This window comes from Pristiophorus japonicus, chromosome 8 (genome assembly GCF_044704955.1).
Source record: "Pristiophorus japonicus isolate sPriJap1 chromosome 8, sPriJap1.hap1, whole genome shotgun sequence".
Taxonomy (NCBI): Eukaryota; Metazoa; Chordata; class Chondrichthyes; family Pristiophoridae; genus Pristiophorus; species Pristiophorus japonicus.
Genome location: NC_091984.1, coordinates 216,426,840 through 216,450,620, shown reverse-complemented (window position 1 = coordinate 216,450,620; position 23,781 = coordinate 216,426,840). Strand labels below are relative to the sequence as shown.

The window sequence follows — 23,781 nt, the reverse complement described above, 5'->3', positions numbered from 1 at the left end:
TACTGAAACCCTCATTCATGCTTTTGTTACCTCCAGACATCGAATATTCCATTGCTCTCCTGATCAACCTCCCATGTTCCACTCTCGATAAACTTGAACTCATCTACTGCCTGTATTCTAACTCGTACCAAGTCCTGTTCACCCATCACCCTTCTGCTCACTGACCTACATTAGCTCCTAGTCCACCAATGCCTTGATTTAAAAAAAATTCTCATGCTGGTGTTCAAATCGTCCATGGTTCACCTCTCTCTATCCCTGCATCCTCCTACAACCCTCCGAGAACTCTCTGTTCCTCCAGCTCTGGTCTCTTGTGCATCTCCCACTTCCTTCACCCCACCATAGGTGGCTGTGCCCTAGCCGTCTATACCCTAAGCTCTGGAATTCCTTCCCGAGAGCTCTCCTGCTCCCCTTCAAGATGCTCCTTAAAACATACGGCTTTGACCAAGCTTTTAGTCACCCTTTCTAATATCTCATCCATTGCTCATTGTCAACTTATGTCTGATTACGCTCCTGTGAAATGCCTTGGGATGCTTTACTATATTAAAGGCACTAAATAAGAACATAAGGAATAGGAGCGGGAGTCGGCTATTTGGCCCCTTGAGCCTGCTCCGCCATTAAATAAGATCATGGCAGATTTGATCTTGGGCTCGGTTCCACTTTCCTGCCTGCTCCCCATAACCCTTCACTCCCTTATCGTTCAAAAATCTGTCTATCGCCATCTTAAATATATTCAATGACACAGTGTCCACAGCTCCCTGGGGCAGAGAAGTCCACAGATTTACGACCCTCTGAGAGAAGACATTCCTCTTTATCTCAGTTCTAAATGGGTGACCCCTTATTCTTAAACTATACCCCCTAGTTCTAGATTTCCCCCACCTTGTCGAGCCCCCTCAGTTTCTTATAAGTTTCAATAAGATCACCTCTCATCCGTCTAAACTCCAATGCGTATAGGCCCAACCTCTTCAAGCTTTCTTCATAAGTCAACCACTTCATCTCTGGAATCAACCGAGTGAACCTTCTCTGAACTGTCTCCAATGCAAGTTTATCCCTCCTTAAATAAGGAGACTAAAATTGTACGCAGTACTCGAGGTGTGGTCTCACTAATACCCTGTACTGTTGTAGCAAGATTTCCCTGCTTTTATACTCCATTCCCCCTTGCAATAAAGGCCAACATTCCATTTGCCTTCCTGATTACTTGCTGTACCTGCATACTAACTTTTTGTGTTTCATGCACAAGGACCCCCAGGTTCCTCTGTACTGCAGCACTTGGTAATCTCTCCCCATTTAAATAAAAATTTGCTTTTTTATTTTTCCTGCCAAAGTGGATAACCTCACACTTTCCCACATTATACTCCATCTGCCAAATGTTTGCCCACTCACTTAGCCTGTCTAATCCCTTTGCAGATTTTTAATATCCTCCTTACAACTTGCTTTCCCACCCATTTTTGTATAATCAGAATACTTGGCTGCATTACACACGGTCCCTTCATCCAAGTCATTAATATAGATTGTAAATAGTTGAGGCTCCAGCACCGATCCCTGCGGCACTGTTTGCCAACTGGAAAATGACCCATTTATCCCGACTCTCTGTTTTCTGTTAGTTAGCCAATCTGTCCATACTAATATATCACCCCCAACCCAGTGAGCTCTTATCTTGTTCAGTAACCTTTTATGTGACACCTTATCGAATGCCTTCTGGAAATCCGAATACACCACATCCACTGGTTTCTCCTTATCTACCCTGCTTGTTACATCCTTGAACTCCAGCAAATTTGTCAAACATGATTTCCCTTTCATAAAACCATGCAAACTCTGCTTGATTGAATCATGCTTTTCCAAATGTCCTACTACTGCTTCCTTAATAATGGACTCCAGCATTTTACCAACGACAGATGTTAGGCTACATCAATGCATGTTGTTGATGATTCTTTGAGAATCCACATAGGCATTTTTCATGGGCCTGTCTCTGACCTCTTGGCCACTCGGTCTCCTCATCATCATAGGCAATCCCTCGGAATCTGGTAACACTTGCTTCCACTCATAGCATGAGTTCTTAGGTGGCTGTACAGTTCAATACGAGAGTCACAGATGGGACAGAAAGTGGTTGAAGGGAAGGATGGGTGGGCAGACTGGTTTGTTGCACGTTCCTTCCGCTGCCTGCGCTTGATTTCTGCATGCTCTCGGCGACAATACTCGAGCTCAGTGCCCTCCCGGATGCACTTCCTCCACTTAAGGCGGTCTTTGGCCAGGGACTCCCAGGTGTCAGTGGTGATGTCGCACTTTATCAGGGAGACTTTGAGGGTGTCCTTGTAATGTTTCCGCTGCCCACCCTTGGCTCGTTTGCCATGGACGAGTTCCGAGTAGAGCGCTTGCTTTGGGAGTCTCATCTCTGGCATGTGAACTATGTGGCCTGCCCAGTGGAGCTGATCAAGTGTGGTCAGTGCTTCCATGTTGAGAATGTTGGCCTGGACAAGGACGCTAATGTTGGTGCATCAGTCCTCCCAGGGGATTTGTAGGATCTTGCAGAGACATCGCTGGTATTTCTCCAGCGGCTTGAGGTGTCTACTGTACATGGTCCACGTCTCTGAGCCATACAGGAGGGCGGATATTACTACAGCTCTGTAGACCATGAACTTGGTGGCAGTTTTGAGGGCCTTGCCTTCAAACACTTTTTTTTTCTTCAAGTGGTCGAAGGCTGCACTGACGCACTGGAGGCGGTGTTAGATCTCGTCGTCAGTGCCTGCTCTTGTTGATAGGAGGTTCCCAAGATAAGGGAAGTGGTCCACGTTGTTCAGGGCCGCGCTGGGGGGCAGTGCTGTGCGGCAAGGACAGGCTGGTGGAGGACCTTTGCCTTACTGATGTTTAGCGTAAGGCCTATGCTTTCGTACGCCTCTGTAAATACGCCATCTATGTCCTGGAGTTCAGTCTCTGTGTGCACAGATGCAGGCGTCGTCCGCGTACTTTAGCTCGACGACAGAGGTCAGAATGGTCTTGGACCTGGCCTGGAGACGGCGAAGGTTGAACAGCTTCCCACTGGTTCTGTAGTGTAGTTCCACTCCAGCGGGGAGCTTGTCAACTGTGAGGTGGAGCATGGCAGCGAGGAAGATTAAGAGGGTTGGGGTGATGACGCAGCCCTGCTTGACCCCGGTCCAGACGTGGATTGGATCTGTGATGGATCCGTTGGTAAGGATCATGGCCTGCATGTCGTCGTGGAGCAGGTGGAGGATGGTGACGCACTTTTGGGGGCATCTGAAACGGAGGAGGACGACGCTCCACAGACCCTCGCGGTTGAAAGTGTCAAAGGCCTTTGTAAGGTCGAAGAAGGCCATGTATAAGGGCTGCCGCTGTTCCCTGTATTTTTCCTGCAGCTGTCGCGCTGCAAACATCATGTCAGTTGTGCCTGGAGGGAACGAAATCCGCACTGCGACTCCGGGAGGAGCTCCTCAGTCACGGGGAGAAGACGGTTGAGGAGGACCCTAGCAATGACTTTCCCAGTGGCTGTTAGCAGGGAAATGCCTCTGTCGTTGTCTCAGTAAGTCTCCTACTATGCTATGTGTATGCATGCATGATTGACTGAAAAATGCACTACACCATAAACTTCACAACACTTCCATTCCGTTTCTTCCTCTGACCAGGTTTGACGGCCATGATCCCACACAACAGACTCACTGTTGGAAAATACTCATGTTGCAGAAGACAGTGCACTAAGTTAACATTTTTCCTGTTTTCTACCTGGAACCGGCCCCAAAATATCTTTTTAAAAACAAAGTTAAGGAACTTTTATAACCTTTTGACTGTGAGTAGTGCCGTGGGAGATGTACCAGTTTTGATTAACTATAGTTTTATTGCTGTACTGCAAACTGTGGTAAGATTTTAAAATTAGCTAATTGTTTGAGGGCAGCAGATGCGCTTTTGACCTTGAAGAGAACACTGTGTACAGGACTACTGAGAAGGAATTTACATCTTCAAATCAATGTGTAGCACACATGTTTTCACTTTGTTCTAGTTTGATTCTGAACAGTCCATTGTGTGCTATTTTTAGCATGGTTTAAGATGCTTTACTGAGAACAGGGTTACTTGTAGGCACCTTGATTAGTCTAAAGTTTGTTACTAGATTTTCGGTTTTCATTTGTGTCCTGGAGCTGTATTAAAAGGTTACTTGGCTGTTGCAAATTTGAAGTAACATTCCATTGTGCTCCATTTGATGAAAAAAAATAACATTTTGACTTTTTACAGCAGAAAAATAAAAGTAATTTAGAATTTGTACTTCAGAAAAAATAGGAATGTTGGAATTGATAGATGAAAAAAGACCAAGGTCCATCTAGTTTGCCTTCTACCAGCCCGGTATTTACATAATGCAATGATAATGGAGTTGTTAACTAATTGTGGCAATCAATAACTATCAATTAGTCTACAATGCGACCAGACACAAGGTGACGAAATCCCTCATGGTAAGCTTTGAAAATCATGGGTTGAAAGTCACCTGTTCCTCCCAAGCACTCTGGAACACCAAGGGTATGCATGACTCAAACAGAATCCTGTTCACCAACCTCACAGGATGTTCTAAGGTGAATCAGTGATTCCTTTATCTAAATGCACATAGCATTCGTAACAAAATAGATGAGTTGATGGCACAAACAGATACAAATGGGTATGATCTGATAGCCATTACAAAGACATGATTGCAAGGTGACCAGGACTGGGAACTAAATATTCAGGGGTATTTGACATAGAAACATAGAAAATAGGTGCAGGAGCAGGGCATTCAGCCCTTCTAGCCTGCACCACCATTCAATGAGTTCATGGCTGAACATGAAACTTCAGTACCCCCTTCCTGCTTTCTCGCCATACCCCTTGATCCCCCGAGTAGTAAGGACTTCATCTAACTCCCTTTTGAATATATTTAGTGAATTGGCCTCAATTACTTTCTGTGGTAGAGAATCCCACAGGTTCACCACTCTCTGGGTGAAGAAGTTTCTCCTCATCTCGGTCCTAAATGGCTTACCCCTTATCCTTAGACTGTGACCCCTGGTTCTGGACTTCCCCAACATTGGGAACATTCTTCCTGCATCCAACCTGTCCAAACCCGTCAGAATTTTAAACGTTTCTATGAGGTCCCCTCTCACTCTTCTGAACTCGTGAATACAAGCCCAGTTGATCCAGTCTTTCTTGATAGGTCAGTCCCGCCATCCCGGGAATCAGTCTGGTGAATCTTCGCTGTACTCCCTCAATAGCAAGAACGTCCTTCCTCAAGTTAGGAGACCAAAACTGTACACAATACTCCAGGTGTGGCCTCACCAAGGCCCTATACAACTGTAGCAACACCTTCCTGCCCCTGTACTCAAATCCCTTCGCTATGAAGGCCAACATGCCATTTGCTTTCTTAACCGCCTGCTGTACCTGCATGCCAACCTTCAATGACTGATGTACCATGACACCCAGGTCTCGCTGCACCTTCCCCCTTCCTAATCTGTCACCATTCAGATAATAGTCTGTCTCTCTGTTTTTACCACCAAAGTGGATAACCTCACATTTATCCACATTATACTTCATCTGCCACGCATTTGCCCACTCACCGAACCTATCCAAGTCACTCTGCAGCCTCATAGCATCCTCCTCGCAGCTCACACTGCCACCCAACATAGTGTCATCCGCAAATTTGGAGATACTACATTTAATCCCCTCGTCTAAATCATTAATGTACAATGTAAACAGCTGGGGCCCCAGCACAGAACCTTGCGGTACCCCACTAGTCACTGCCTGCCATTCTGAAAAGTACCCATTTACTCCTACTCTTTGCTTCCTGTCTGACAACCAGTTCTCAATCCACGTCAGCACACTACTCCCAATCCCATGTGCTTTAAATTTGCACATTAATCTCCTGTGTGGGACCTTGTCGAAAGCCTTCTGAAAGTCCAAATATACCACATCAACTGGTTCTCCTTTGTCCACTTTACTGGAAACATCCTCAAAAAAATTCCAGTAGATTTGTCAAGCATGATCTTCCTTTCACAAATCCATGCTGACTTGGACCTATCATGTCACCATTTTCCAAATGCGCTGCTATGACATCCTTAATAATTGATTCCATCATTTTACCCACTACTGAGGTCAGGCTGACCGGTCTATAATTCCCTGCTTTCTCTCTCCCTCCTTTTTTAAAAAGTGGGGTTACATTGGCTACCCTCCACCCGATAGGAACTGATCCAGAGTCAATGGAATGTTGGAAAATGACTGTCAATGCATCCGCTATTTCCAAGGCCACCTCCTTAAGTACTCTGGGATGCAGTCCATCAGGCCCTGGGGATTTATCGGCCTTCAATCCCATCAATTTCCCCAACACAATTTCCCGACTAATAAAGATTTCCCTCAGTTCCTCCTCCTTACTAGACCCTCTGACCCCTTTTATATCCGGAAGGTTGTTTGTGTCCTCCTTAGTGAATACTGAACCAAAGTACTTGTTCAATTGGTCTGCCATTTCTTTGTTCCCCGTTATGACTTCCCCTGATTCTGACTGCAGGGGACCGACGTTTGTCTTTACTAACCTTTTTCTCTTTACATACCTATAGAAACTTTTGCAATCCGCCTTAATGTTCCCTGCAAGCTTCTTCTCGTCATCCATTTTCCCTGCCCTAATCAAACTCTTTGTCCTCCTCTGCTGAGTTCTAAATTTCTCCCAGTCCCCAGGTTCGCTGCTATTTCTGGCCAATTTGTATGCCACTTCCTTGGCTTTAATACTATCCCTGATTTCCCTAGATAGCCACGGTTGAGCCATCTTCCCTTTTTTATTTTTACGCCAGACAGGAATGTACAATTGTTGTAATTCATCCATGCGGTCTCTAAATGTCTGCCATTGCCCATCCACAGTCAACCCCTTAAGTATCATTCGCCAATCTATCTTAGCCAATTCACGCCTCATACCTTCAAAGTTACCCCTCTAAGTTCTGGACCATGGTCTCTGAATTAACTGTTTCATTCTCCATCCTAATGCAGAATTCCACCATATTATGGTCACTCTTCCCCAAGGGGCCTCGCACAATGAGATTGTTAATTAATCCTCTCTCATTACACAACACCCAGTTTAAGATGGCCTCCCGCCTAGTTGGTTCCTCGACATATTGGTCTGGAAAACCATCCCTTATGCACTCCAGGAAATCCTCCTCCACCGTATTGCTTCCAGTTTGGCTAGCCCAATCTATGTGCATATTAAAGTCACCCATTATAACTGCTGCACCTTTATTGCATGCACTCCTAATTTCCTGTTTGATGCCCTCCCCAACATCACTACTACTGTTTGGAGGTCTGTACACAACTCCCACTAACGTTTTTTGCCCTTTAGTGTTCTGCAGCTCTACCCATATAGATTCCACATCATCCAAGCTAATGTCTTTCCTAACTATTGCATTAATCTCCTCTTTAACCAGCAATGCTACCCCACCTCCTTTTCCTTTTATTCTATCCTTCCTGAATGTTGAATACCCCTGGATGTTGAGTTCCCAGCCCTGATCATCCTGGAGCCACGTCTCCGTAATCCCAATCACATCATATTTGTTAACATCTATTTGCACACTTAATTCATCCACTTTATTGCGGATACTCCTTGCATTAAGACACAAAGCCTTCAGGCTTGCTTTTTTAACACCCTTTGTCCTTTTAGAATTTTGCTGTACAGTGACTCTTTTTGTTCTTTGCCTTGGGTTTCTCTGCCCTCCACTTTTCCTCATCTCCTTTCTGTCTTTTGCTTTTGCCTCATTTTTGTCTCCCTCTGTCTCCTTGCATAGGTTCCCATCCCCCTGCAATATTAGTTTAACTCCTCCCCAACAGCACTAGCAAACACTCCCCCTAGGACATTGGTTCCGGTCCTGGCCAGGTGCAGACCGTCCGGTTTGTACTGGTCCCACCTCCCCCAGAACCGATTGACAATTCGGAAGGAGAGACAGAAAGGAAAAGGTAGCACTGTTAATAAAGGATGGGATCAGTGTGGTTAGTGAGAAACGATATTGGCTCAGAGGATCAAGCTGTTGAATCAATTTGGGTGGAGATGAGGAATAATAAGGGGAAAAAGTTGCTGGTGGGCGTCGTCTATAGGCCCCCTAACAGTAGCTGCACTGTTGAACGGAGTATAAATCAAGAAATAATGGGGGCTTGTAATGAAGGAATGGCAATAATCATGTGCGATTTTAACCTTCATATTGATTGGACAAAGTAAGTTGGCCAAGGCAGCCTTGAGGAATATTTCATAGAGTGTATCCGGAATAGTTTCCTTGAACAGTATGTTGCGGAACCAAACAGGTAGCAGGCTATCTTCGATGAGACAGGATGAATAAATTATCTCGTAGTAAACGATCCTCTAGGAATGAGTGACCATAACATGGTTGAATTTCAAATTCAGTTAGAGGGTGAGAAAGTTGTTTCTCAAACCAGGAGCCTAAGCTTAAATAAAGGAAACTACAAAGGTATGAGGGCAGAGTTGGCTAAAGTGGACTGGGAAAATAAATTAAAGTATGGGACAGTTGATGAGCAGTTGCAGACATTTAAGGAGATATTTCATAACTTGCAACAAAAATATATCCCAATGAGAAGGAAAGACTGCAAGAGAAGTGATTGACCATCTGTGGCTAACTAAAGGAAATAAGGAACGGTGTTAAATTGAAAACAAGGGCATACAATGTGGCCAAGACTAGGGAGGTCAAGAGGATTGGGAAACTTTTTAAAAACAAGCAAAGAACGACTAAAAATATGATAGAGAGGGAAGATAAATTATGAGAATAAACTAGCACAAAATATAAAAACAGATGGTAAGAGTTTCTGCAGGTACATAAAAAGGAAAAGAGTGGCTAAAGTAAATGTTGGTCCCCTGGAAGATGAGACTGGGGAATTAATAATGGAGACCAGGGAAATGGCAGACACATTGAACAAATATTTTGTACTGGTCTTCATGGTAGAAGACACTAAAAACATCCCAATAGTGAATAATCAAGGGGCTATAGGGAGGAAGGAATTAATATAATCAATATCACTGATGAAGTAGTACTCGGTAAAATAATGGGACTAAAGGCGGACAAGTCCCCTGGACCTGATGGCTTACATCCGAGGGTCTTAAAAGAGGTGGCTGCAGAGTTCGTGGATACATTGGTTGTAATCTACCAAAATTCCCTGGATTCTGGGGCGGTCCCAGCGGATTGGAAAAACACAAATGTTTAAAAAAGGAGGCAAATAAAAAGCAGGAAACTATAGACCAGTTAGCGTAACATCTGTCACTGGGAAAATGCTGGAGTCCATTATTAAGGAAGCAGTAGCAGGACATTTGGAAAAGCATAATTCAATCAAGCAGAGTCAGCATGGTTTTATGAAAGGAAAATCATGTTTGACAAATTTGTTGCAGTTCTTTGAGGATGTAGTGAGCAGGGTGCATAAGGGGGAGCCAATGGATGTGGTGTATTTGGATTTCCAGAAGGCATTAGATAAGGTGCCACATAAAAGATTACTGCACAAGCTAAATGTTCACTGGGTTGGGAGTAATATATTAGCATGGATAGAGGATTGGCTAACTAACAGAAAACAGAGAGTCGGGATTACCGGTTGGCAAATAGTGACTCATGGGATGCCGCAAAGATCAGTGCTGGGTCCTCAACTATTTGCAGTCTATATTAATGACTTTGGATGAAGGGACCGAGTGTAATGTAGCCAAGTTTGCTGATGATACAAAGATGAGTGGGAAAGCAAATTGTGAGGAGGACACAAAATCTGCTAAGGGATATCGACAGACTAAGTGAGTGGGCAAAAATCTGGCAGATGGAGTATAATATGGAAAAATGTGAGGTTATCCACTTTGGCAGAAAAAATAGAAAAGCAAATTGCAATTTCAATGGAGAAAAATTGCAAAGTGTTGCAGTACAGAGGGACCTGGGAGTCCTTGTGCATGAAACACAAAACGTTAGTATGCAGGTACAGCAAGTAATCAGGAAGGCAAATTGAATGTTGGCATTTATTGCAAGATGGATAGAGTATAAAAACAGAGAAGTCCTGCTACAACTGTACAGGGTATTGGTAAGGCCACACCTGGAGTACTGCATACAGTTTTGGTCTCCGTATTTAAGGAGGGATATACTTGCATTGGAGGCGTTCAGAGAAGGTTCACTAGGTTGACTCTGGAGATGCGGGGGTTGTCATTTGAAGAAAGGTTGAGTAGGTTGGGCCTATACACATTGGAGTTTAGAAGAATGAGAGGCGATCTTATCAAAACAAATCAGATAATGAGGGGGCTTGGCAAGGTGGATACAGAAAGGATATTTCCACTCATAGGGGAGGCTAAAACTAGGGAATATAGTCTCAGAATAAGGGGCCGCCCATTTAAAACTGAGATGAGGAGAAATGTCTTCTCTCAGAGGATTGTAAATCTATGGAATTCTCTGACCCAGAGAGCTGTGGAGGCTGGGTCATTGAATATATTTAAGGCGGAGATAAACAGATTTTTGAGCAATAAGGGAGTAAAGGGTTATGGGGAGTGGGCAGGGAAGTGGAACTGAGTCCATGATCAGATCAGCCATGATCTTATTGAATGGTGGATCCTTCTCCTATTTCTTATGTTCTAGCGCTGTTGCCTGCCCTTGCCAAGAATCACGTTTGGGAATTTGGCATGAATCCTGTCCATGTATGCCACCCTACTATGAGCTGGGCAACACTTCCTCCCAATTGAACAGATTTATTATTCTTTCTATTTATACAGCACACTTCATTGGCTTTTCCTGCAGCTGGGTCCTTAATATAGCCTCTCTTGGGTCAGATGCAAGCTCCGTTTAGTACTCTTTCAAGACACTGATGATGTTCTTGAGTTTGTTGGAGGCACCATACTTATTGGTCCAAAAGCAAAATACTGCAGATGCTGTAATCTGAAGTAAAAACTGAAAATACTCAGCAGGTCAGGTAGCATCTGTGGAGAGAGAAACAGAATTAACATTTCTGGTCAATGACATTGGTCATTGGCATTAATGACAGAATTTAATCAACAGAAATCCAATTTAAGTTCAGTTTGTATAATTAAGTGCCCCTCTGGATAAATGCAACCCACTTAGCCCATTTTATTTTCCAAATGATCCTTCTGTCTCCTACTGCGTCACAACCTAGTGTCCTTAATTGTTTTGAGCTGTTTCATTCGCCCCTTTGCTTTAGCCTAATCGCGCTCCTTCCTTTTGCAATTACCCAAAGAGGATGCTGATTACCCAAAGAGGATTGTGAACAGGCTGCAGCTTCAGTTAATTAATTAATTCAGCTGCAGAGGCAAGGAAATCATTGGCCACATATTTTGCTGTTGAGTCTACCCTATTAGTGACCATATCGACCATTTCCAGTCTTTGTGCTCAACAATATCATTGTGACTGAATGTTTTGACTTAATCACTCATAGCACAGACTTCATCACAGCTTGTTGGAGTAGCTGTCAGCTGTTGGCACTCAATGTGATTTTATGCGTCCTTCCTTCCTTCCCCTACCGTGGCCCTGACCTCTAGGTTCTCTTCCATCTCAAAGGCCTCTCTGAGCTCCTTAGCCATGAGACCCACCTTCTGCTCCCTCGACCCCATTGCCACGAAACTGCTGAGTATTCAACTTGCTGCCTGGCCCCTATGCTGACGCTGTGAATGAATCCCTCTCTTTGGGCACTGTAGTCCCATCTTTTGAAAACCACTGTCATCACCTCCTCCTCAAAAAAAAACATCCTCAACCTCTCTGAGCTTGTGTACCACCACCCCCTTCTGCAATCTCCCTTTCCCCTCAAGACCTTGAGCATGTTGTGGTCTAATGCTGTCACAACCCCTTAATTGAATCCCTCTGATCAGGTTTCTGCCCTTCCTACAGCTACGAAATGGCCCGAACCAAAGTCATGAATGATGTCCTCTGTGACTGTCACAATGGTGGATTTGCCCTCCTCAATCTCGCTCTGTAGTCTTTCATACTGCCAATTAATCCTCTTCCAACTTCTGTCCTCCATTCAGGTAATATAAAATCGGGTTACTCACAGGTGATTGACACTAATTTAAAATGCTTATTTTTTGTGATAAACCCATTTTCAGCTGTATTAATCAAACTGCACCAAGTTACTGTTCTTAAATATATCAAGGAATATTTTTTAAAGCAAATTTTTAAAAAAATTACATTTTGAAACAGTAACCGATTGCCCTGGTTCATGCCAGACTTCGCATTCACCAATATGCAAATTAGTTTATGCAGGAACTCTTTGTGGGATGGGGGAGAGAGAGAGAGAGAGAGAGAGAGTAACACTTCAAAACGGGAGCAATTTGCGCCGGAATCGCCAATTGCACCAAAGTGGAAACTGCACCCCAGTATCTAATCATTTATTTTATTGCTGCATGTAGGGGATTGTATTTTGATTATATTGACTACTGCCTTTCCCAACATCACAATAGTGACTACACTTTTTAAAAAAAAAACTTCATTGGATGTGATGTGCTTTAGAACATCCTGAGGTAATGAAAGGCGCTATATAAATTAAAGTTTTTACAAGTTCTGTTACTTGTAACAACAAAGCAGTTTCCATCTGCTGTGTTCTACCTCCTATGATCTGAAACTATAAACTTATGGTATCAAATAGGTTAACATTTCATAAGACTAACAATTACTCTTTGTTCAAGTTATGCACTGGAAGGATTTATGTAATGCATTCTAGTGGATGCCATTATTCCGATAACTGTAAATGTCATGATGACAAACCGATCTATTTAAGACCAAACTACAAATTGTATTTATTGTAAGATAGATAGTTATACAAGAGTAAAATAAACCTAGAAAAGTAAAAATAGGATAAAGTTCAAGATCGTGCTATAGGAGGTGTACCAAAGGAGTGTGCTTTTCTTTGGGACTACATAAGAACATAAGAATTAGGAGCAGGAGTAGGCAATACGGTCCCTCGAGCCTGCTCCTCCACTTAATACGATCTTGGCTGATCCGACCGCTCCCCATAACCCCTTATTTCCTTATCGGTTATGAAACGGTCTATCTCTGTCTTAAATTTATTCAATGACCCAGCTTCCACAGCTCTCTGAGGCCGCAAATTCCAATCATATGAGAAAATCATTTTCTCCTCATCTAGGTTTTAAATGGGCGGCCCCTTATTCCAAGATTATGCCCTCTAGTTCTTGTCTCCCCCAGTGGAAATGTTTTCTCTGCATCCACCTTGTCAAGCCCCCTCATAATCTTACACGTTTCGATAAGATCACCTCTCATTCTTCTGAATTCCAATGAATAGAAGCGCAACCTACTCAACCTTTCCTTACAAGTCAACCCCCTCATCTCCGGAATCAACCTAGTGAACCTTCTCTGAACTGCCTCCAAAGCAAGTATATCCTTTCGTAAATATGGAAACCAAAACTGCACGCAGTATTCCAGGTGTGGCCTCACCAATACCCTGTATAGCTGTAGCAAGACTTCCCTGCTTTTATACTTCATCCCCTTTGCAATAAAGGCCAAGATTCCATTGGCCTTCCTGATCACTTGCTGTACCTGCATACTATCCTTTTGTATTTCATGCACAAGTACCCCCAGGTCCCGCTGTACTGCAGCACTTTGCAATCTTTCTCCATTTAAATAATAACTTGCTCTTTGATTTTTTTTCTGTCAAAGTGCATGACCTCACACTTTCCAACATTATACGCCATCTGCCAAATATTTGCCCACTCACTTAGCCTGTCTATGTCCTTTTGCAGATTTTTTGTGTCCTCCTCACATTGCTTTTCCTCCCATCTTTGTATCGTCAGCAGACTTGGCTACGTTACATGCGGTCCCTTCTTCCAAGTCGTTAATATAGATTGTAAATCGTTGGGGTCCCAGCACTGATCCCTGCAGCACCCCACTAGTTACTGATTGCCAACCAGAGAATGAACCATTTATCCTGACACTCTGTTTTCTGTTCATTAGCCAATCCTCTATGCATGCTAATATATTACCCCCAACCCCATGAACTTTTACCTTGTGCAATAACCTTTTATGCAGCACCTTGTCAAATGCCTTCTGGAAGTCCAAATACACCACATCCACTGGTTCCCCTTTATCCATCCTGTTCGTTACATCCTCAAAGAACTCCAGCAAATTTGTCAAACACGACTTCCCCTTCATAAATCCATGCTGACTCTGCCTGACCGAATTATGCTTTTCCAAATGTCCCGCTACTTTAATAATGGACTCCAACATTTTCCCAACCACAGATATTAGGCTAACTGTTCTATAGTTTCCTGCTTTTTGTCTGCCTCCTTCTTTGAATAGGGGTGTTACATTTGCAGTTTTCCAATCTGCTGGCACCTCCCCAGAATCCAGGGAATTTTGGTAAATTACAACCAGTTCATCCACAATCCCTGCCATTACTTCTCTTCAGACCCGAGGATGCAAGCCACCAGGTCCAGGGAATTTATCTGCTCTTAGTCCCATTATCTTACGGCGTACCACCTCCTTAGTGATTGTGATTGTGTTAAGTTCCTCCCCCCTTATAGCCGCTTGACTATCCACTGTTGGGATATTGTTAGTGTCCTATACTGTAAAGACTGATACAAAATATTTGTTCAGAGTTTCTGCCATCTCCTGAAGATCATCCTCCAGTGAAAGGTAAATGCATGGAGGGAGATCACAAGAGAGTACCTTATACATGGTTTCAAATGAATAAGAAGGTCTTTGTATCAGGGGAAATGAAATTATGCATTTCTCAATTTTGCCCACATTTCTGTAGGGCCCATATATGACCTGGGATATGTCAACTCAGACCACTTTCCCATAGTAAGTAACTGACGAGTGGCCGAAGGAATAAGTAATATTAACAGCTAAACATTGCAACTGCGATCCAAGCCTCATACCTAATAACTGATTTTTAAAAAACTAATTATTGCCATTAATCAAAGAATACCTTCTTTAAGTTCCTACACTAAGAACAGAAAATGTTTGAAACGCTCAGTAGATCATTCGGCATCTGCGGAGAGAATGAACAAGTTGCGTATTTGGGTGTCGACTCTTCTTCAGAACATATTGCTGTATTCTCCAACGTGTTTATACTTGCTGATAATGCAAAATGCAAAGCTTTTTTAAAAACACAAAAAAAATGCTTTTTTTTTGCTGTGCAGTGTGCTCCATTTCGTTTGTAAGTGTGGCCAACACTGGTCTGGATATTTGTGGGGAAAAGTCACTTTAAAAGGTCCTGCAACTTTTGTTTAAAAAAAAATAGATTTTAAGTCAGTAGGTCGTTAAACTACTACTCAGCCATTGTTGCTGTTGTTTCCTCATGGAATGTAAATGTAAACAATGAGAAGTGTTGTACTTTACAACTTGATGAACATCACCTTGCAACTATTGTTGTTGAAGGTTTTTCATCAGTGATGGACACTAGTAAATATAGGGCAGTGTGAGTAAATTCCCATAAAGGTATGGTGCTCGGACCAGTTACAGATACCACTGAACCCAATAACATCCTTTGTTTAATTATTGTGTAGTCTAGCACAAAATGTGCCTTTAAATAATACTGTCAGCATACTTGGACTGTTGCCACTTCTGCAGTTTCCTCTAGTAAAATGTTGTATCACAGCTGAGCATTTGTTCTCTCCCATGTGACTGTTTGAGATAATCATCTCTTCTTGAAGAATCGTCCTTCCTTGACCTAATTATATGATGTAAAAATAGGGCGTGTGCTTTGTCTGAGACTTTTTCCATTGAAGTTGCAACTATAACTTCTCTACAATTTAAATTATCTTTGAGATGAAAAGTATACAGAAGCATTAAATCTTTTTAACAATTTTTATATAATTTTATTACACATGCTCACAATTATTAATTTCACTAACTGTCATCATCCAAAAACAATTTTGTGAAGCCAAATGGAAAAAACAGCATGCACACAACTGCTGCTGTTAAGTGGCTAAGATTGAACTAAACTGCACAGGAATTACAAGTACAAAAGCAAAATACTGTGGATGCTGGAATCTGGAATAAAAACAGAAAATGCTGGAAATCTCAGCAGGTCAGGCAGCATCTATGGAGAGGAAGCAGAGTTAACGTTTCAGATCGATGATCCTTCGTCAGAACTGGAGTGTTCGGAAGGATTCTTAACAAGTGCTGACAGGGAAGGGGAAGCTAGAACAAAAGGGAAGGTCTGTGCTAAGTTGGAAGACAGGAACGATTAGAGAGACAAAAGGAAAAATGGCCCAAATTCAAATGGTAATGCCAGGAGTTAGAAAAACATTAGTCAAGATAGGGTGTGAATGGTGGGATAATGACCAACTGCCAGTAGAGACAAGAAGAAACAAAGAAAGAAAGAAACAGGCTCTGGGGGCGGGTGGAGGGGTGAATTTTGAACTTCATGTTGAGTCCAGAAGGCTGTAAAGTGCCTAAATGAAAGATTAGGTGCTGTTCCTCGAGCTTACACTGAACTTCGTTGGATCAGTGGCGGAGACCGAGGACAGAGAGGTTAGAGTGGGAATGGAGTAGAGAATTAAAGTAACAGGTGACCGGAAGTTCAGGGTCACACTTACGGACTGAACGGAGGTGCTCTGGGAAGCGGTCACCTGAAACGTTAACTCTGCTTCCTCTCCATAGATGCTGCCTGACCTGCTGAGATTTCCAGTATTTTCTATTTTTATTCCAGGAGTTACAAGTTATTTGTCACCAACACCAACTTGGGAGATGGCAAAGGCATTAAACTAGTAAGACAGGGGGAAGGAGCTACAAGACTTAAGAATCTGGAGAAGAGATAGCAGAGGCACTATTACACACATTTAATAATTATTTGGAAAAAGGTGTAGTGCTAGGGGACTGGCGTATAGCTAACAATATTCTGATATTTAATATGGGAGATAGAATATCCAAGGAACTATAGACATATCCATGGATCAAAAGACCAATCAGCTTAACATCTGTGATAGGAAAAATAATGGAATCCATATTAAAGGAGAATATAGAAAAACATCTAGAAACTAAAAATATAATAATGAATAGTCAATATGGATTTCAAAAGGGAAAGTCTTGCTTGACCAACCTCTTTGAAGAGGTACCAGAAAGAGTAGACAAGAGTAATACAATAAATGTAATTTATCTATATTTCTAAAAGACCTTCGATAAGGTACGGCATAATAGACTATTGAATAAGGTCAGAGCATCCGGAGTCGGGGGACAAGTAGCAGAATGGATAGCTAGCTAGCAGAGTACAAGACAGAAAGTAGAGAGTAGAGGTAAAGAGTAGCTGTTCAGGGGTTAAGAGTAGCTATTCAGAAGGTGGAAAGTGGGATACCACAAGGATCCGTGCTGGGGCCACCGTTGTTCACAATTTATATGAATGATCTTGGGCTGGATTTTGATCGTCATTTCCGCCGGGTTTTTGGGTGGTATTCATACTTTTTGATGAAATACCACCGTTGCAATTTTGATCACAGTGTACTGCCGGCGGTTTCAAAATACCGCTGGGGAATGGACCGCCGGCGTGCAACACTTTTTATTAAAAAAAAATTTTTTAAATTCCACCCAAGTTTGGTGGTAGCAGTGACCCGTAGGTGAGGAGATAAAAAACGGCGAGGAGAAATGGTAAAAATGAAATCCTGCAAAAAAAGGTAAGTTAAAGTTTTTTAAAAATTCTTTTGCAGTGATTCCATGCAGAAGGGTCCTGTGAATATTTTCCTTTCTTTTGTCTTTTTGAAAACAATTTTTTGTGTTTTTTCCCCCTCCTAGGCCCAACTTGCAGCCTCGATCTAAATTTTTCTAGAATACCACTGAATTTGACCAGGATCGCGTTTTCCACCAAAGATCCACGTGGAACACTGATTTTTCCCGCCAGACGGATTAAAAAAAAATGTGTCGATCAAATTTCCGCCGATCTTAATGAAAAAATCATAGCATTTTTTCGGTAGTAATCTGGTGGTGGCGGTTTTTTACCAAAATTCAGCCCTCAAACGTTGAAATCAAAACCTCAATTTCTAAACTTACGGATGACACCAAATTGTGAGAGAGGGTGAGGATGGGGGACAGTCAATACTGAGGAGGACTGCAACAAATTACAAGAAGACATTAATAAACTTGCAGAAAGGGCATATAAGTGGCAAATGAATTTTAACACTGATAAGTGTGAGGTATTACATCTTGGCAAGAAAAATACTTGGACAGTAAGAATCTCAATGGGGTAAAGGGATCTGGGAGTACAAATTACTAAAAGTAGTGATGCAGGTTAATGAGGCCATAAAAAGGCAAACCAAGCACTAGGATTTATTTCTCGAGGGATAGAATTGAAAAGTACTGAGGTTATGCTAAACTTGTATTGAACCTTAGTTAGACTGCACTTGGAGTACTGTATGCAGTTCTGGTTGCCATATTATGAAAAGAATATAGAGGCACTGGAGAAGGTGCAAAAAAGATTTATATGGATGACAGAAATGTGAGGTTATGCCTAGCAGTAAAGGCTGAACAGGCTGGGTCTCTGCTCTTGAAAACAGAAATCCAAGGGGTGACCTAATAGAGGTCTTTAAAATGGTGAAAGATTTTGATAGAGTAGATACAACGAGAATGTTTTTAATTGTAGGGCCGAGCAAAACTAGAGCCCGTCAATATAGGATAGTCACCAAGAAATCAAAATAAGAACATAAGAAATAGGAGCAGGAAAAGGCCATACGGCCCATCCAGCCTGGTCTGTCATTCAACAAGATCATGGCTGATCATCGACTTCAACTCTACTTTCCTGCCCGATCTCCATATCCCTTGATTCCCCTAGAGTCCAAAAATCTAACTATCTCAGTCGTGAATATATTCAAAGACTCAACATCCACAGCCTTCTGGTGCAGAGAATTCCAAAGATTCATAACCTTCTGAGTGAAGAAATTCCTCCTCATCTCGGTCTTCAATGGCTCATCCCTTATCCTGAGAATATTCCACGAGTTCTAGACACACTAGCCTGGGGAAACAATCTCTTAGCTTCTACCCTGTCAATCCTCTTCAGAATCTTGTATGTTTCAATGAGATCACCTCTCACTCTTCTAAACTCCAGAGAGTATAGATCCATTCGACACAATCTCTCATCATAGGACAGCTCTCTCATCCCAGGAATCAATCTAGTGAACCTTTGTTGCACTGCCTCCAAGGCAAGGATATCCTTCCTTGGATAAGGAGACCAAAACTATGCACAGTACTCCAGGCGTGGTCTCACCAAAGCCCTGTACAATTGCAGCAAGACTTCCTTACTCCAAACCCCTTGCAATAAAGACTAACATGCCATTTGCCTTCCTTATTGCTTGCTGTACCTGCATGCTAGCTTTCTGTGCCTCTTGCATGAGGACAGCCAAATCTCTCTGAACATCAACATTTAAAAATGAATTCTGTTTTTCTATTCTATCTACTAAAGTGAATAACCTCACATTTCCCTACATTATATTCCATCTGCCACCCTACTGCCCACTCACTTAGTCTATATCCTTTTGCAGACTCTTTTTGTTCTCCTCACAGCTTATTGTCCCACGTAGCTTTGTATCGTCAGCAAACTTGAATACATTACACTCGGTAGGGATAGGGAATTCAGCAGAAACTTCTTTATCCAGAGAGTGGTGAGAATGTGGAACTCGCTACCATGGGGAGATAAGTATATGAAGGAGAGAGGAATGGAAGGTTATACTGATGGAGTTAAATGAGGAAAGATGGGAGGAGGTGTGAGTGCAGCATGGACTGGTTGGGCCGAATGGTCTGTTTCTGTGTTGTATTATGCAAGATTGTAGGATTTCTGTAGGAGCTCGAGGAAGAAAACTAAAAACAAAGTGTGGAGTGAGAAAAGGCTATTTAACAAATCAAGCATATTCCATTCATACTTCCTGGGCTGGAATTTCCTCTGGTATATTGCCTGAACTTGACTGATAAAGTGATGAAAAATGAAAGGAAATGGGGGCAAAATGCAAAATAGTCCTGGAGGGAAATCCAGACCCATGTACATTTATTCTATCATGGACTTCCCTCATAATTACCCTAACCACCACCTGTTGTGCCTACTTTAAGGAACACTTAAGATTCTAGAGCTATTGACGGCACAGATTGATTTTTCATTTTCAGTGAACAGTAAGGCAAGAATCAAATTGGTGGTAGTTGGGAAGGGGGCAGAGTCCATCAACAAATGCTGTATGGGGGCATATTTTGCTTATCTTGTAGTCTCTAATCTTATGCTTAGTGTCCAAGATAAATAGCTTGCTAAATTAGTCCCCTCAGGCTAGGAATCATGCTAGTTACTCTTCTGTGAATGCTTTGTGAAACATCTAGATTCTTTTTGAGGTAGGGTGACCAAAGCTGCATGGCATACTCCAGAATTATCCTCACCATTTGATCTGTACAATGTACAACTTGTTCCGACTTGTAATCCAGTGCCATCTAGAGGCACTGGTTTGTCGTTTGTAACTCCTTCACATTGACCAGCTACTGTCTGGGTGTAGGCAGTGGTTACTTCCAAATCCTTTTCTAGATCAGCATTGCCATTGGTGATCCTTTCATTTTATTTTTGCTTAACACATTCTTTGCTAACTTCTACATGTATTATTTATCACTTAAAGGTTTACTTGGCTGGAATTTTTCTGTAGTTTTCTTATGTTGGAATTGATGTGAATAATCCATTTAATATATATCCTGATCATCTGTAATTTGTCCCAGTTTATACATTGATGGTCCAATCTGTCCTTTTATCTTCCTTCTAGTCTTTAACATGGTTGTAAAATGCTTTTAGATTCCTCTTGCCTTCTGTGATTTGTCTTTCTCTCTCACGTTTTCTAATACTTTCTTTACCTGTCTTCAGTTGCCCTTTGTATGAACCCCAATCTTTCCTATAGTTTTGTTCATTACATCTATATAATTGAAAGCTTTGAATCTAACACATGCCTGTCTTTTAGTATCATCAATGTGTCACACCTCAGTGAATCATGCATCTGTTATTAGTGGAATTTAAGATTTAATCCAGTGTCGGGACTTTGGGGACAGAGAGCAGGCCCACAAAATAGTTGAAATTAACTTACTATTAGAAACAGTTTTTAAAAAAAAAACAATAAGCTGGGTGCGCAGAGACAGGGAGGGAAGTGAGTGGGTGACAGAAAACAGGACTCGGAGGCCTAGAAGTGTAACAAAATTAAAATATTTTAAAACTGAAGAAGTTACTAAGAAATTAAAATGAATAATCACATTCTCTAACTCCTACATAGCAACTATTGTGGTGACACGAGCTGGGTAAACCTGTGACAGGCAAGATGTGCCATCCTGAACATTGAAAACTCATCCCACCGCTACTTATAGGCATAACTGATACTACCGGCAGTATAATATGTTTGCCCATAAGGGCAAGATTCCCATGAAAGTTTTCAATGAAACACGACGCCCCGTATACTGGGCTCAATTTTCCCCATTCATTTGTGCCATTTTTTTGGCACGCGCCATTTTTTTTTGCCATTTTTTTTAAAGTTTCCCCCTGACTGACTTAGATACGATTTTTCTCGGCCAGTATTTTTTTATGTCTTGGGGGCATTCCCTCATGTCTGCGCCGGTTTTTTCAATTGTTCGCATTTTGGCCAACATTTTTTTCTCTTAGGTTGCTTTATCTGGCCACTCCCGAAAAACCACCTGGCGAGTTAAGAAAACTAGTGCACATTCACAAATCTGCGGTGAAAAATGGCATTGTTTTTAAATCGAAAATTTTGGAGGGAGTCAAGAACACGGTCAAAATCAATAAAAAAAAAGTTCAACTTTTTTTTTTAACCTGTCAACGTAGAAGTGTAAATTTGTTGGATTTCAGAAGTTCTCTAATTTTTTAACCTACTCACACCGCCACCAGCGAACGTCTTGAAGCAGGGCTGGGGGGGGTCGTAGGTTTGGCCGGCAGAATTGGCCCCGTGCCCGGACATGGGCTTGGGGCCCGGCTACAAAGCAAGCCGGAGAAGAAGGAGAAGAGGAGGAGAGAGAGCGCGAGGTGCCGATTGGAAGGCTTGGAGCCCGGGGAGGGAGAGAAGTCACAAGACTCCAATTAGTAAAAGGGAGGGGGTGGGGTGGGGGAAGGAGAGAGAGAAGTCGCAAGACCTTTGGGTGTGGTCCATCCATACAGACCTGGAGATAGACAACTGCGAACCTGTGCTGCCTGCTTTCCTGCAGTTTTGAGCTTCTTTCAAAGGTTAAATTTAAATATAGGGGCAATACTGACAATGCCTTGTGCGAGCCTTCTGCATCATGGTAAGAGACAATTGATTCAACTTCATCACATCAGGAACATCAGAGCCTGTAGGGTGCTGAGCAGGAGGCCTTACCCACCTCTGGTATATCGAGACAGGCATTCGTATCTCCACCTGAGTGATGCAGACTGTGTCAGAAGGCTGCGTTTCCGCAAAGAAGTTGTAAGTGAGATCTGAGAGTTGGTCAAAGCAGACCTGCAACCTAGAAGCTACAACTGGAGATGTGTGGGCCATCTCTCAACATGCAACATAAGTCTCCATTCGCCAGGTCACAGCTGCACTGTACGCGCGTAGGAATGACTTCATAATGTTCCCCATGACTGCCCAAGCAATGCGTGAAAGGGCTGTGGGCTTCTCCAGGATTGCTGGCTTCCCAAAGGTACAGGGCTGCATTGATTGTACCCACATCACCTTGCAAGCACCTTTGAAGGATTCCGAGATGTACAGGAACAGAAAAGGCTTCCACTCCATGAATGTGCAGTTCGTGTGTGGACGACATGCATCATATCATGTCAGTCGATGCCAGATACTCTGGCAGCACCCATGATTCATTCATCCTACGCGGCAGCGTTATATCTGCCATGTTTCAGCAGCAGCAGCCAGAAGGGTACGGCCTCGCCACCTGGCTCATGACGCCCCTATGCGTAATCTGGACACAAGCTGACCGTCAATACAATATGTCACACACTGCGATGCGATGCGCAGCATCATTGAGAGGACTATTGGCATATTGAAACAGCGTTTCCGATGGCTGGACCATTCCGGAGGCTACTTGTTGTGCTCCCCTGAGATTGTTGGTCAGTTCACTGTTGTGTGCTGCATGCTGCATAACTTAGCCATTATGAAGCAGCAGCACTTGGTAGTGGAAGACCCACCTGCGGTGAGAGTGGCTGATAATGATGTGGAAGATGCAGGTGATGAGCAGGAGGAGGAGGACGATGACGAGGATGAGGAAGCCATACAAGTGCCTGAGGCCGGAGCACAATGGTGGAGGAGGGCGGGCCATCGTGCCACTTTAACGATTGCTCGAGCCTTGGGCCAGCAGCTCATCCGTGAACGCTTTACACGCGTGAACTTTATTATTGATTTTGACAATGTCTTGACTCCCTCCAAAATCTTTGATTTAAAAACAATGGCGTCTTTCAGTGCAGGTTTGTGTGTGCACGCTGGTTTTCTTAACTCACCAGAAGGTTTTTTGGGAGTGGCCAGATACGCCGGCCTAAAAGAAAAAAATGTTGGCCAAACTGCAAATAATTGAAAAAAATGCCACAGACATGAGGGAACCATGACATTAAAAAAAACAGCCTTGACTAATTGTAACTAAGTCAGTTACGCCGGCGCAGATCGCAGAGGGAAATTTTGAAAAAAATGAATATGACAAAACAAATGGTGCAAATGAACAGGGAAAATTGAGCCTGATGTAACTATGATTAGTTGCCAAGACAGGTACATTTTTTGAATAAATATTACGAACAATTACTCGTCAATTTCTCTCCACTTCAGAGAATTCTGATGGAGAAACCATGATGAAAAAAGAACATGTATTGCATGTAATCACTTCCATTGCC

The 23,781-nt window shown here is 42.7% G+C and overlaps 1 protein-coding gene across 4 annotated transcripts in view; it reads left to right on the top strand.

Moving 5' to 3' along the window:
* Positions 1 to 23,781, top strand: part of LOC139268991 (protein-tyrosine sulfotransferase 2-like) — a 135,308-nt gene that overhangs the window by 66,851 nt on the left and 44,676 nt on the right. The window lies entirely within an intron of this gene.